Genomic DNA, 16,447 nt, shown 5'->3' on the forward strand with positions numbered 1-16,447 from the left:
ATCTGCGCTGAGAATGATGATGTTAGTTCATCATGGGATTTGTTGGAGCCTCCATCTTACGTTCCACTCTTCCAGCGCAAACTCCCCTATCACTGGGATGGAGTTAGATTCTACCCAAACTAAAAAGGCCTGGCATCCTTCTAAAAAGCCCCTAAAATTTGCATACACCAGCGCACGTTCTACCCTGGGCAATAGGCTACTAACATGGCCCCCAACAGTTCTATCAGTATTGTAAAGAACCAAACTATGACAACGCAACAGGCATAGTTGATGTTCATATTGGACAAGATCCCATACAAGCTGTTAATTTGCTCTGCATATTTCACTCTGGACAGTTTCTCAAACCTTAAACAATACTGAGAAGGCTTCGCTCAGCCTTTGACACTGAAAAGACTGGAAGTTCCAACTTTTATTGGCAACGCATGCCCAACATCGTTTTTGTATGAGAGCTGAAAAATCCCTGATGTGGGCTCAAACATATATGGTTGAATGCCTTTAATGCACTTTCTGTTGTAGAGATCAAAGCAAGAGCCTAGTATATGTTATACTATATAACCTTAGTTATTAGCAAGCTCCAAGTAACTAGCTAACATAGACCCTGCTAATTTAACCTAGATGTTCATTTTATTTAGTGCATGTGTCCCATTCAAAGAAATAGCTTGTATTTCATATAAACGTACAATATAAGATGTATGTCTGTCAATCCCTTTGTGAGGCAAATTTCTAATATTCATTAACAAGAAAACTCAAGTTAACTAGCTAACCTAGCTAGTTTGGTTGGTTGGATTCACTCTACAACCTGCTAACTCGCTCCTTCTAGAGAACTACCACAGAAATGGAAATGGTTGTCATTTGACAAGATGTTTCATCAATCTGTTTGAAAACTGAAATATCCTCAAGTATAAGCTCAAACGTGTATAGTTGTATGCCTAAATGCTGCATGGTTTAAATGTACTTTGTATTGCCGCGTGTCTCATACAAAGAAATGCCTGTATTGTCATATAAATCTACAATATAAGACGTATCTTTGTCAATCTCTTTGTTGGGTATTTTCTAAATTAGATTTTATCAACAAGACATAACTCAGAAGCAAACTAGTTCGGTTGCTTATTTCCAATCTATAGCTATCCAATCTAGGTATATAGGTAGCTAACCTGCTCCTTCTGCCCAACATTAGCTACTCCACCACTGAAGTGGGAACGTTTGACAAGACATCTGGTCAATCTGTTACTCAGTTTTGTTTGAGACCTGAAATATCATCCAATGCAGGCTCAAACATATGAAGCTAGATGACTAAAACACTCCATGGTTCACCTCACACATGGAAACTGATTTTGACCTGTTGATACTGTGTGCCATCATGGTGCCTAGTCATAAACTGGCTGATCAGAGCAGAGCAGTTATTTGAAAAACTGAAAAAAGGTGGTAAAAAAGAAAACATTCATTCTGGTGCCAAATTATAGAGCTGTAAATCTGAATATGGTCATTTATCGTCACAAGTTCCTTTGAACACTCTTGCTCTGTCTGTGTGTGTGTGTGTGTGTGTGTGTGTGTGTGTGTGTGTGTGTGTGTGTGTGTGTGTGTGTGTGTGTGTGTGTGTGTGAGAGAGAGAACTTATAAGGTAATATATGTAGGACTATTACCACTGTGAAGCATAATCTAGAAGTTTGGAGTATCGGTCTTGTCAGAAATCTACTGACCGTTTTTGTCAGCCCTCTTTAACCTCTCCCTGATCTGAGGGAAATAGTCCTGAGACTTGTCTCACAAATTACATGTCACTAACGAGAGAAAACCTCCAGAGGTCTGAGCCTCAGTCATTCTTTAACACTCTGCTCTCAGCGCTGGGTCGATGCCAAGATTCCTGCTGTACTCACGCCATATAAACGCTAATCGTATTCTGCATCACCTTGGACCGCAGGCACAAGCAGTCTGGTTCTGAACGCTTCTGCTCGCAGTGAATTCACAGAACAAAACATACCCGCATCTTCATTTAGGCTTTACGTATGTGGGCTGCATAGACTTTGAAAGCGTCTACGCTACAACTCGCACAGGGAGGGAGGAAAGCAAAGTGTTGGTGCACGATTCAACTTGGGTTAGCGAAGCACAGCTCCTCCAGATGCGCTCACTAAGTCCCTGACCAGAACAGTCGGAGTAAGGTGGCTCATGCACTTCACGCTTAACATTTACGGCTGATTTTACAAATACGCTGTTAATACGCGGTATGAGTTAGCGCATGACCAGAAACGCATATTTATTATAGTTGCGTTACCTTTCTTTCACCGCCCTTGGTCCTGCGACACGAAATTAAGCAGAACGGGCACCGCTCCGTGGCGCGCTCGCCGTGCATGCGGCTGGTTGGGAGCGATGCGGGCAGTGACGTCGCTGAGCGAGCGCGACTCTCCAGCGTCCTGCCGCGAGCTCTCATCGTGCAGGAATTCGTGAATGAAAGACGTGAAATGCGAGCGGCTGAACCAAGGCGACGCAACGTGAAGGCAACTTAGGGGGTGAAAAGTGAGACGGCGGTTCCTTCATGGGTGAGTTCGTTTATTTCACATCCAGCACCGGGGTGAAATGCACTTTACGTGGTTTTTGCGCGCTATTCCATATGATTATACGGGTGTGACGGATGTGGCGTATCTCCTTTTATCCTCATTACCACCTGCCAATTATTGATCTGCTGTCATATCAGATATTGCATCCTTACGTACTTTGTGCGCTCCCGGAGGAGAAAGGGCATGCTCCGGACTCACTGGGAGTAAGTAATGTTAATGGGGCAAATAATACAAATATTTGAAGCAGTAGGGCTGTTAATCGTACTAAACAATAGGGTGGTAGTGTCGAAAATCAATTTTAAAACGTTTGAACCCAAAGACATAATATACGATCATTTCTTTCGTAATTTGCAGAATGTGTATAAATAAGGTAACATACGTTATTTATTCGTTTCATCATTCAGTGTTTCATTAGGCATTTTTGTTCACACGTTAAAACAAAGTCTGTCAAAATTAATCTAGAAGATGATTATTAGCTAATATTCACCAAATTTCACTTCTTCCCGTCTTGGCAAAACGTCACTTGGTGACTTACAGCTGCTCCGCTGCGGAATAGTCAGTGCTTCTAATTGCCACAGTTTGAAATACATTGCACTTTTATGCGCGTCATGGTAATTAACGAATGGCAATTACTCGATTTTTTAATTAGTTGAGACTAGCTTATTAAATAGGATATTTGGACCAAAATGCATTTTGTCCTACCGATATAAAAACATTCTCTTCAGTGTCACACCGAGATTTGTGATGCACTCGACTTTGCTCTACAGGGTCGTAGGTGCGACATCCTCCGTGCGCTCGGTATTTAAACATCCTACGTTGTGCCGAGGTGACAGAGCCTCCCAATACTGGTCCGTCCACTTGTTAGGCAGCTACGTGTGCTGGGAGCAGTCGGGTTTGAGATTAATTGATTAATTGCACGTTCCTCTGACGATTTAATGAAATGAAACAATTTTAGGGTGTAGGTGTGCTGCCAGCAATCCTCTGCTACAGATACAGAGATTATGTTCTACATGCTGACATTTTGAGTTGTCATTCAGTGAGGTACATAAATATGTATAATTTACGTGCGTGGGAGAGAAAGAGCGCGCGCACGCACGCGAGAGAGAGAGAGAGAGAGAGAGAGAGAGAGAGAGAGAGATAATGATGATGATAATGATGATGATGATATTATTGGGTTAATGGTATATAGTTTGATGTTACTGAAGTATACCAGTGCGGATTTGCGCATGATGGCGGTTTTTACACCACGTAAGGGACAGATCTGGGATCAGCCCGTTTTCTCTGCCTGGCTGTTTGTTCTCGTGATTGGGATTAATCGGAATTAGAGGAGTGGAGTTCATCGCCATGTTGTGCAATTAAATGATATTTCCTGGCAAAACCTTACCGACTTTATTTATATATCTTTTAAATCTCATTTTGAGAAATTAAACCAAATAAAACCTTATCCTCTTTTATCAGGGGCCAAAGCCATGTGCTTAGATGTGCATTTGTATGTGTAATAGTGGTCCCATCAGGCAGTTAAAATTATAAGGTCAGACGAAATCCCATGTTAATCCTGGCTCATGTGTAGTTTTCACAGTCCAGTATTTGACAACACACACACACACACTGCTCTCTATTTTTGTGTGTGTGTGGGTGGATGAGTGGGTATGTGTGGGTGGGTGGATGAGTGGGTATGTGTGGGTGGGTGAGTGGGTATGTGTGGGTGGGTGGATGAGTGGGTATGTGTGGGTGGGTGAGTGGGTATGTGTGGGAGGGTGGGTGAGTTGGTATGCGTGGGTGGGTTAGTTGGTATGCGTGGGTGGGTGAGTGGGTATGTGTGGGAGGGTGGATGAGTGGGTATGTGTGGGTGGGTGAGTGGGTATGTGTGGGAGGGTGGATGAGTGGGTATGTGTGGGTGGGTGAGTGGGTATGTGTGGGAGGGTGGGTGAGTTGGTATGCATGGGAGGGAGAGTGTGTTGGTATTTGTGGGAGGGTGGATGAGTGGGTATGTGTGGGTGGGTGAGTGGGTATGTGTGGGAGGGTGGGTTAGTTGGTATGCGTGGGTGGGTGAGTGGGTATGTGTGGGAGGGTGGGTGAGTGGTATGTGTGGGAGGGAGAGTGTGTTGGTATTTGTGGGAGGGTGGATGAGTGGGTATGTGTGGGTGGGTGAGTGGGTATGTGTGGGAGGGTGGGTGAGTTGGTATGCGTGGGTGGGTGAGTGGGTATGTGTGGGAGGGTGGGTGAGTGGTATGTGTGGGAGGGAGAGTGTGTTGGTATTTGTGGGAGGGTGGGTGAGTGGTATGCGTGGGTGGGTGAGTGGGTATGTGTGGGAGGGTGGGTGAGTGGTATGTGTGGGAGGGAGAGTGTGTTGGTATTTGTGGGAGGGTGGGTGAGTGGTATGCGTGGGTGGGTGAGTGGGTATGTGTGGGAGGGTGGGGGAGTGGTATGTGTGGAAGGGAGGGTGTTGTCAGATATTGGATTTTGGAATGGAGGGAGAGCATTGTGCCGCACACCTCTCTCTTTGTAGTACTGTCTTCTAGGACCAATTCTACTTCAACATCTCGTGAATCTTCATCACTCTTGAATTTATCATGGAAGTTCTGCACATTGTCAGTGTAGAAATTGCCATTTATGGTAGCACTTCTGTTCGAGCGCTGCATCGGGGCAAAACCCTCGTAATGTGTTTCTTCTGGTTTGCCTCCTTAAACGGAGCAGGGGGACTGTGCTGTGTACTTAAAGCCTTGACTCTCTGCTGTTTTTTATGTATAAATATTAATGAGTTGCTTTGTGGAGGAATTCAAGCTTGTCAGTATCGCTTAGGAGGACGTGCCCTCAGTGGTCCATCAGTACTGACTTTACCCACCCAGACCTACTCACTGCTGTGAATAAATGGTGCCATAAAAATCTCTTTTTTTTTGGAACGCCAACACTGCTTGTTCGGTTTGAGTTTCCGTATATGCGCTTGTCTCTGTGTGTGTCATTGTGTGTGCGTGTGTGTGTGTAACTGTGTTCACGCACATGTTTGCATGTGTGTGTGAGATTGCTGTAATAAAAGTGGACAGATGGCTGAATCAGATGCCTCTCATCTTACACGGGTACCTCCACTGCTGACGCCTCTTTGATTTCTCCCCTGCCTCCTGCAGCAAGCAAACGTGGCTCCTCCATTCAGACCGAAACAAGTCAGCTCGGGCAGAAGCTGTTTAACGTGAAACATGCGTTCAAGCAGGCTTTTAACCGTCTCAATTATTTATTTAAGAGAGCAGTTCCGGGCGGTGCCGGCCACGTGTGGGGTGATCGATATGGAGCGTTATGAGCCGGATGAGTCTGCAGTCAAGATGGGTTGAAACCTTCAATAAAGCGTCACAGAGCGGTTTCATTTGTATTTGGGCTTTGGCGCTGCTTTGAAAAGCCAAATCTGCAGGGGAAACTCCTCAGACTCCTCCATCACTTGCTGTCTTTCTTCAAACATACGCGCGCGCACACCCACAGAAACACTGAGGAATGCACTGACTTTGTTGGCATAAGTAGGCATTTGTGTACCAAGGAGCACTCTCCCTCTCTCTCTCTCTCTCTCTCTCTCTCTCTCTCTCTCTCTCCTTCTCTCTGTCTATCTCTCTTTATTCTCTCTATTTCTCTCACTCTCACTCCCCTACTCCCCCTTGCTTTCCCTATCAGTTCCTGTCTGCTTGCCTCCCACAGCCTGACAGCTCCTTCCACCCTTCTAATCCAGCGCAGAGGTGCAGCGAGGCTCCGGAACGCCGACCCCTCTGGGGAGTGGAGAACACGTATATGCATGGGGCTTAAAGCCAGACACGTTTCCAAGCCAGGACATTTTGAACAGGAGGGCTGGAGTGTGCATCAGTCCGGCACCAGTCCGGCCTGACGCCCTCTTCACAACCGTGTCGTACCACACGTGGCGCAGGAGCAAGCAGCACGTTTATTCACTTTGTGACCCCCCAGTCTCACTGCTTTTATTCCTGACCACCCATTTCCTCTTCCCATTCCCTGTAGCCAAACCCATTTCCATGTGTCCTCCACCCACACCATCACCGTGTGGTTTATATATAGCGCTTGTTCGCCTATCAGCCTTAATCAACTCTGAGTCCACACATTTTTCTATATCAAATGCGCGTGCACACAGCAGACCACCCACTGAGTGAGAAGGTAATGGGTTTGAAGGCAAGTTTGCCGTTTGCCGCTGGTATGAGGTACCAACCTGCAGCGGGGAGCACACCTGCCATAAAAGAAACATCCAAAACAACAACACAGATGATTGCTGCTGCTGTTGTAGAACATCTGGAACACCCATAAGTGTCATCCATAGACATCTAGAACATCCAGAATCTGATAGAGTGCTGGAGAACTTTAGTACCTTCAGGCTTCTGGCCCTGCTCTGCAGCCCTGTCACTGGGTCTCCACTGGAATGTCTTTGGGGAGGTACCAGAGCGTGACGTTCCACCCACTTCAGAACAGGGAGGAGGGGCTTTGGTGCAACCTTTGACAGCTATAGTACCAAGGGGGCAGAAGCAATTATAAACCTGGTACCCGCACACACAGAAAAAGAGTCCAATGTCAGCCTTTGTGTATGTTCGTGTGTGTGTGTGTGTGTGTGTTGTAACGCTTGGAATTAGTCCTATTTAGGTTACTCCAGCCCGGATGAGCAGAGAGCTTTAGAGGGCCGGTAGAAGGAAACCTGTGAAGCACGTGAAGGAGACGCGAGTCAGACTCACTCAGGTTTGCAGTAATCTTGCTGGTTTATTCGCTATGTGACATGGGCTCGTTCTTGGAGTATTGTGGGCAGTTCATACATGAACTGTAGAAGCATCCAAAGCTCATAACGCCTTACTAAAGAGGTAGATAATGACAAAAGAACAGCTGGGTCCAGTAAGGTCCGTCATGTACCGTACAAAACCAAAAGCCTCGCAGAGGCTTGCACACGCCTTTTACGTAAACGTAACTTAAAGGGACAGTACACAAATTACTTACCGTTAAAGTGCGCGTTGCTGTTTTGTCTGTAAAGGTGTAGGATCTATGCTATCCTGCAGTCCTAAAGGTTTTGTGATTTTCTTGGCTAAACCACACAGATTTAATTCATTAGACAATGAGACAGCAGTGTGCTGTAACTAGCAGGAGTCTAAGGGCACCTCAGTCTGACGGCATCCTGCACTGCAACTCCATGCCTTTGACAATGATTCTCTCTCTCTCTCTCGCTCTCTCTCTCTCTCTCTCTCTCTCTCTCTCTCTCTCTCTCTCCCTCTCTCTCTCTAGCTCGCTCTCTATCTTTATTTTTATCTGTCTCTCAGTCACTCCCACACACATACATGCAATCATTCCACATTAAAGAAAAGTAAATGTTTAATGAATGATTTGCTTCATCTTCTACTTTGCAGTCTAGCCACTCTGGACTGGCAATGACAGCATAATATATCACATTTACAATCATTTTAAAGCTCATAATAATATGTAATGGAACATCAATTCAGACTGCTGTGCTGTGGGTTTAGTGCATGAGTCACACCGAGTTTGGCACGTGCCCCCTGCCGTTTCACGTCTAACCCGGAGCATTCCCGCTTTGCTCTTAGCAACGTTCCGTAAAAATGTTTCCAAGAACTTCCTGTAAATATTCAAGAAGGCGTCAAAGGTTGCCGACCTGACATTCCTGGTGAGCGTGCTCTCTGCCGGGCGTTGCAGGAGCTGTACAGATGTTCGGATGGAAAAATGGAAAGTGTTCACATCCCTGTGTGACCTTGAGCGGGGGGGTTGAAGGTATTAATAACCATATGCTGGGGTCTCATTCCTCTGAGTGTGTTATATGGGACATGATCTCATCTCTTGCAGGACACCTGTGCCCATCTGAAATACTGATTTGCTTTGTACTACAACATGGCTTAATTGCCCTCGACATTCTTGCAGTCTACTGTGTATTTACGACTTAATGGATTTATAGGCCAGTTGTAAATGCAGTAGACCATTTGAAGGCATGTTTCATCAATACCCACAGAAGTAGGTGGGATTTAAACCCATGTGTGACAGGGGTTTAAAGCATCGGAAAGGTCGGAATATTGACCGATAAGGGAAGAAGGTGTGCGTATGAGCGTGCGTGTCCAAATAACATCCACATTCTTACACAGCCAGTGTACTGGACTGTGTCCTTCTCGCTCTCAGTGCTGACCTGCTGACCCGACTGGCCACTTCTGCTCGTCCTTTAACGATACGTGTGTTTTTGATTCAGCGGCAGCCGGAGACAGCCCTCCTGGCTCCACCCTTGACTTTCTTTTTAAAGTCGGCCACACTTTACTGTGCAGTGCCTGCGCCACTCTGCAGTACCACAGTGCCACGCAGAACCGCTGAGCTTTTGTGTCAGCGATAACTGGTCATTTCACACTGGTGCCGGGACGGTCAATTCATCAGGTGTAAAACGGACAGCGACCACAAAGGGCTGGGGTATGGAGGTGGACCAGGTGGGCCTAGCGTTTGTGGGCTGTGACGAAAGCTAGCTCATTCACAATGGGCGGAAGACGGAGTAGCGCTCCTGGATCCGCTTTGCTGATTCAGTCTGTAGCCCCACTGCCAGCGCAGTTCGGCTTCTCCGACTGCAGAAATCACGTCATTAAGGAACATTAGAAATTCTAGAGACCAACTTAGAAGTGCTTTTAATTAAGCTTAAAATGGTTTAAAGATGCCTCGGCACACAACCTGTTCCTGGACTCTTTCCCCAGGGTAGAGAACGCATAATTAGCCATATCAAAGCCATTAACTGCATAATGGCAATAATATTTGGAAAATTAACTGAAGGGTACTATTTAAGAAATGGTGCTTGCTGTTTATTTTGGGATCTGTGTGTTTGTTTGGTGGAGATTTTGTTTGTGTGTGTGTGTGTGTGTGTGTGTGTGTGTGTGTGTGTGTGTGCGTCTCTGTCTATGTGTGTGTGTGTGTGTGTGTGCGTCCGTGTGTCTATTGAGGACTGGGAGTTGGCAGCGTTGGCAGCAGGGCACCTTGGGTAAAATCCGAGTCCTTGGAAGTTTACATGAGAAACCCCGAAGTGTTGCGTGTGACAGCAGCAGAGAGTGGGTGTCACTCCACCTTGCGAACGTTTGGCTGATTTACAGGTGCCCGAGCAGGGAGACGTGAGAGAGCTGCACATTCGTTATCACTCCAAGGACCTGCATTTCCATTATCTTCTCGTTCTGTCCTCTGGCGCATTCCCACCCCTGACACCATCAAACTGTCCTCCTTGTCCTTCCACTTCACACAGGCTCTGGTGTTCCAGCCTCCCCCCACAGGATAAGCAGGCATTATGGTGTCATCCTGTGTCTGGAAGCAGCGGGGCTCCGCTGCTCTCTCTGGGGTTGTGGATCAGCCAGCGACATGTAGAGCGAGCTGTTACAAACACCCCACCCCGGTGCCCTCTGTGACATCACCAGCAGACCTTGCCTGGAATGAAGTGGCTGGCATTATGAGCTTCGGCTTTGTTGAGTGTGTCATCGGGACGCAGACGTTCCGGAATGCTGGAATTAGCATTGTCACGGGCAATCTCGTCGCGTCTTTTGGATTTTTCAGTATGATGAAAGGGTGTGTCTAAATCCATGTTGGCGAGAGAAAGAGAAAGAATGAAAGCTCAGTAGATCTGCCAGTCTTTACTGAAATTACTGAAGAAAAAAGGTCATTCCTTTGTCTGTACTGATTGTAAATCAGCACCACTCCTGCTGTTTCCCTGTTGCAGATGCTCACTCATAATGGCTTCATAATGGAGGTCTTTAGTATGTCCCACTAAGCTGAAGCCTTTGTGTGATATTACTGCTGCTCATAATCTGAAGAACGTTCCAGGCATCTCCTAGGGCGGCCTCAGTGATAATGGCCCCCACATCCCCCTCTTCTCCTCTTCTCATCTCCCTGTCCGTCTTTAAATGGAGTTCCGCAGTGGTCTGCTTGCCTGTCTCTTACCTTGGACAACCTGAACGGGATTTTTTTCACCTCCAAATCTACAGGTTATATGGGGGAAAAAACAATGTAATAATGAACAGAAAACTCAAAAGCAGGGAGAGGGTTCATGGCGTATTTAAGAGACTGATGATATCGTACAGGTTAAGGGTGGGAATGCTTCCCTCCCCACGGCCCGCTGCGTCCCAGCCCCCTCCGACAACATCCTCCCAAATTCCCCAATTAAGGAGAGGAGACTGAGAGCAAATGCACCATGGCGCTGCCTCCAGGGCCGTGGTGGTGGGCAGAGGCGCTCATATTTCTGAACATTTGGATCCAAATCTACGGAAGCTTTGGAAAAAGTGCAGAAGCTTTGCATTAAGAGTGCGGCGCTCCTGTCTTCTCCTGAGCCTCCCCTTACTCCGGTGTTTACGTGCCTGAAATAACATCTGTTTGTCTCCGTGCTCTCCATCTACCCTGTACTTTGTGCCGCTGCTGTAATATTCAGATGCATAATTCTGTAAACAGATGTAGTTTGTAGGTGTGTGTGCGTTCTGGTTTCGAGTGGAATGTGGCTGCTGCAAGCCCCCTCCCCTCCACCTCTTTCTCTCCTTCTCGCCCTCCCTCGTTCTCTCTCTCAGGCTGAAACGCGTTTAATGCGGATTCCAGCCATCTGCCATCCCGCTTGATTACTCGTTCATTCTCTCTCTTCTCCTCTATTTCTGTCTGTCTTCCTTTATTCTTTTCTCCTCCAACTCTCCTCCCCCCTTTACCCCCCATCACCTCCCCTCTTCTCTGACCCCCTAACTGTGAGAGTGTAGCGATGAGGGTCATGTGAATGTCGCAGTCTCGCAGCAATCACTGTACCGCACAGTGCCCATCGCAGCCGTCTCACTCTGCCTGCCTGTCTGTCTCTCCGTCCCATGACTCACAGCCACACGCTCCTTCACCTTGCTCACACCTTGATGACACCCATCGGTCTTGTCACAAACATGCGCTTGCTATCCCACAGAGAATTGTGGGAAATGTAGTTCAAAGGCAATCCATTGCGAGGGCTTTTTCTTTTGCATGCTGAAAAAGGAGGAGCCACCTTAACGCTTGGAGGCTGAAGGAGGCAGGGACCTCCCTTGGAGGTTGCAGGGGGAGGTTGCCATCCTCTCTAAAGTGTCCCAGTCTCACACAGCGCACACCTTGGACTGTGGATCATCACAGTCAGCAGTGTGAAATAATATGTGAAAAGGTTTTTAAAAAAAATTAAAATTGGCTGAACACCAACCAAAAATTCCCACACTATGCTGGGCTTCAGTAAGTTGGGACTCTCTGTGTGAAGTCCTTTGCAGACATATGCAGACATAAAATCATTGAAAAGTTCTTTTAATATTACATTTCAAGGTTAAGCTATTCATCTTTTTGAAGACTGTGGTGCTTTTAAGCTGAACCTGGGTGATTGGAGGGCTGATGATTGCAGGTAAATGTGAATACGATGTCTGAGAAAAGAATCATGAAGCCACTCGGTAGGAAGACAGCAAAAGGAGCGATGGGTACAATCGCTATAGACTTGTTTTACGACATAAATTAGACATTGCTTGGTAGGTCAGCGAAAAGGTTCTGGTATGTTTTTGTGTGTGTGCATTGCGTGCATGTGTGTGTGTGTGTGTGTGTGTGCTTTTGCGGAGAAGAGAGAAACTCTAGATGGGTGGTTGACTGTGGACAGAACATTAGCATATTTTCAGGAACTCAAGTTCAGCTCAAGTGGTCTTTTTCAAAAACCTTGACAGCGAAATCTAAGTCATACGTCTAGATGTCATACCTCCGGCCATCACGCCGGTTTGCTTTTTCTTGGATGTTTTGTTTTCTCATGCAGAGATTACACCCAGCACCTGTCCAGTAGAGCCCCTGTGCAAAATTGCCAGTGATGGTATAGCTTATGCCCCAATTAGACTTAATCATCAGTGTGTCTGGGAACTGCAAGTAGAGGCAATAAATCTGCTTCCACTAACATCACACCCACCCCACCCCCTACCCCGAACAAATATTAAGAATCTTATAAGCTGGGATGAGATGCATCCATGGACTGTAGATCAGACGTCCCAAAGACATTTAAACCCGAAGCACGCCTGTTGTAGTAATGACCGTGGTTCCTCAACTCCCCTATTCTGACTGTGTAATTGTATGCAATAGTATGGGTTTGGGGAATTCTTGGAGAGTGTAATGTTGGGAGCAAATGTGATCCATTCCACAATTAACACGGAAGTACTATACTTGCTATTATTTTTACCAAAGTTCCCAAAACCTGACCATTAGGAAAATTCAGCGTTGGTTCCTGTGATGTTCCAAATTCTAAAATTCATCTAACTGCATGATTACTTGAGACATGTTGACAGTCATTGTGAATTCAGCCTCAGTGTGAACAGTGCAAAGGCTAGAGGGATCAGAGACGAGCTAATCTCAGGGATGAAACGGGACAGACAGGGAAGGTGAAGATTGTGGCAGGGGATTGTGGATGATGGAGTAAACAGGTCTTATCAGTCTGGCTTTAACACTCCCCAGGAGATCGTTGTCTGGGCTCTTTGAAGCACTGCCACTGACAAGTCAGTCTGACCTAACGAGATGACGGAAGGGCTAATCGTAGTGTCAGTTAGTGTATACTCAGCAGTCCTTCACCGCTGCTTCTCCTTCACGCCGAAAGTCCGGTTGTGACAGAAATTCTGCTGTCCCGAGATCCTGGAACACCGGGCGTGTTCTCTTTGGCTCAAAGCCCAAATGATAACGTCGGTTCCCTGTCCACGTATACACGTTATATTGCACTAGGTCTTAACATGTTCTAATAGACATGATTTGGCTAATTGACAGTCCAAGTCTGGTCACGGACTAAATCCGTGCATTAGATGGAGGTAACTGCCCAGATGGGTGTCAACACCTTGTCACCGAATCCCCCAGTGAGGCTAGAGTGAGGTGGATCCGCTAGACTCAGGTGAGAGGTCAGACTGCAGTCAGCATTCTCCTCCAGAAGGAGACCAGGTTGTCTGAGAGGTATGATCAGGTGCTAACTTTTGTCTTAATATATATCTGCGTCTCAGGAGGAGTAAAATGGTGCATTCTTACTTTGAAGCCAGTGTTGTGATGTGAACGGAGAGGGTTTGAATTTGCAAACCGTCGATAGGTAAAATATTTTTGAGTACCTGTCTGAATCTTCTCTTTATCCAGCTATATTCACATTTGATCCTAAGTAAATTACAGCAGGTTGCAGGTGAAATTTGGTAGCGAGACCGGATAATTGTGTGGTCATTGAGGTCGTTTGCTTGAATTCATTACTGGCCAAAAACATGTTTATAGCGCTCTTGTTCCTTTGAGAATACGGGGCCCTTCCTCCTGGACGTTCTCATCCCTCAATCCTATGTAGACCAATCAAAATACATATAAAAAATCACTGGACAGCCTACAAGACATAATTTCAAACATACAATGCAGTGAATGGGAAAATGAAGAGTACTGATTTAGTGCATATAGAAGGCTACACAGTACTGATTTAGTGCATATAGAAGGCTACACAGTACTGATTTAGTGCATATAGAAGGCTACACAGTACTGATTTAGTACATATAGAAGGCTACACAGTACTGATTTAGTACATATAGAAGGCTACACAGTACTGATTTAGTGCATATAGAAGGCTACACAGTACTGATTTAGTGCATATAGAAGGCTACACAGTACTGATTTAGTGCATATAGAAGGTTACACAGTACTGATTTAGTGCATATAGAAGGCTACACAGTACTGATTTAGTGCATATAGAAGGCTACACAGTACTGATTTAGTGCATATAGAAGGCTACACAGTACTGATTTAGTGCATATAGAAGACTACACAGTACTGATTTAGTGCATATAGAAGGCTACACAGTACTGATTTAGTACATATAGAAGGCTACACAGTACTGATTTAGTACATATAGAAGGCTACACAGTACTGATTTAGTGCATATAGAAGGCTACACAGTACTGATTTAGTGCATATAGAAGGCTACAAAGTGCTGATTTAGTACATATAGAAGGCTACAAAGTGCTGATTTTACTGTTTTACTGTTGAATGTTTTTCACCTGCGCTCTTGTCCAAATGTCTGAATTTCTGCTGCAACGGTGCGTCTGCTGGCGTGGGGCTGAACTCTCACTGCACCTCTTTCAGTGTCAGCCTGTGGTTTACAACATGGTCAACCTTCAGTCTCTACTGATGCATTTGGTCTTTGACTCTGTGCTCGTCCTCCTCCAGGTCTACCTCTTCATCCTCCTACCCCTCGTCCTCCTCCAGGTCTACCTCTACCTCTTCATCCTCCTACCCCTCGTCCTCCTCCAGGCCTACCTCTACCTCTTCATCCTCCTACCCCTCGTCCTCCTCCAGGCCTACCTCTACCTCTTCATCCTCCTACCCCTCGTCCTCCTCCAGGTCTACCTCTACCTCTTCATCCTCCTACCCCTCGTCCTCCTCCAGGCCTACCTCTACCTCTTCATCCTCCTACCCCTCGTCCTCCTCCAGGTCTACCTCTACCTCTTCATCCTCCTACCCCTCGTCCTCCTCCAGGTCTACCTCTTCATCCTCCTACCCCTCGTCCTCCTCCAGGTCTACCTCTACCTCTTCATCCTCCTACCCCTCGTCCTCCTCCAGGCCTACCTCTACCTCTTCATCCTCCTACCCCTCGTCCTCCTCCAGGCCTACCTCTACCTCTTCATCCTCCTACCCCTCGTCCTCCTCCAGGTCTACCTCTACCTCTTCATCCTCCTACCCCTCGTCCTCCTCCAGGCCTACCTCTACCTCTTCATCCTCCTACCCCTCGTCCTCCTCCAGGTCTACCTCTACCTCTTCATCCTCCTACCCCTCGTCCTCCTCCAGGTCTACCTCTTCATCCTCCTACCCCTCGTCCTCCTCCAGGTCTACCTCTACCTCTTCATCCTCCTACCCCTCGTCCTGCTCCAGGTCTACCTCTACCTCTTCATCCTCCTACCCCTCGTCCTCCTCCAGGTCTACCTCTTCATCCTCCTACCCCTCGTCCTCCTCCAGGTCTACCTCTACCTCTTCATCCTCCTACCCCTCGTCCTCCTCCAGGTCTACCTCTACCTCTTCCCCTGGCCTCCAGCTCTTGACAAAACTCTTATGGGTGTTTTCATGGAAAACACTATTTTATAACGAGGGTTACACTTGTTCCTGTGGCCTTGAACCTCTTTGAAGAGAGACACGGATGGTGTACTACGGTAAGGGCGGTATTAGGGAGATTTTCCTTGCTACTTTCGCCCTTGGCTTGCTCACTGGGGAGCTTGAACTTGGACATTTGTAAAGCTGCTTTGTGAAATCTGTTGTAAAAAGCACTATGTAAATAAATTTGATTTGATTTATTTGGTATTACCTAAACCTATAGCAGTAAAGTATTTCCTTTACAAGCTGTCATTTATTCATTAGCAATTCAATAATAGTAACATGCTTGTTTTAGTCAATAAAACAAAACGTATTATGTTCCTCATGGCAGAATTGGAAAATATTTGTGCTTATGTTTTCTGTGCCTAGACAATTGACATTTAGTGAAATAAAACTTTTAATGAAAATAAATAGAAAATATGTACTGCAGAAATGGGCACTTAAACTTTTTAAAATAAAATATGCTTTACTGTTATATGTGTGTGTGTGTGTGTGTGTGTATGTGTGTGTGTCTGTGTGTGTGTGTGTTAGATTAGATTTCTGTGTCTAATGTGGAGAAATGTGTTTAGTGTTTTGTTAAAACTGTGAGGCTGAGAGTGTGTTTATAGCTGTGCAGCTCTGAGCCTAGGTTTAGCTCCTTGTGGGTTAGGTTTCACTGACTGTTTTTTTTTAATTACATTGTGTAAGCAATCAGAAAACACTGTAAGGAGACTCTAAATTGTTAATGGCTTGTTGGGTGGCTCATATCTTTTTCTAGGTATGAACCGATTTTAGAATATTTGTATCACTGTGGAAATCTGCTG

At 46.1% G+C, this 16,447-nt stretch overlaps 1 protein-coding gene across 1 annotated transcript in view; it reads left to right on the forward strand.

Annotated features, from left to right (window-relative positions):
* Window positions 1–2,461: 2,461 nt before the first annotated feature.
* htr2cl1 (5-hydroxytryptamine (serotonin) receptor 2C, G protein-coupled-like 1) overlaps window positions 2,462–16,447 on the forward strand; it is a 69,954-nt gene continuing 55,968 nt past the window's right edge. The window contains exon 1 of the mRNA XM_035520063.1: window positions 2,462–2,534. The gene's annotated coding sequence lies outside the window, so the exon portion shown is untranslated. The remainder of the gene's footprint in view (window positions 2,535–16,447) is intronic.

This window comes from Electrophorus electricus, chromosome 19 (assembly GCF_013358815.1).
Source record: "Electrophorus electricus isolate fEleEle1 chromosome 19, fEleEle1.pri, whole genome shotgun sequence".
In the NCBI taxonomy this organism is placed as follows: domain Eukaryota; kingdom Metazoa; phylum Chordata; class Actinopteri; order Gymnotiformes; family Gymnotidae; genus Electrophorus; species Electrophorus electricus.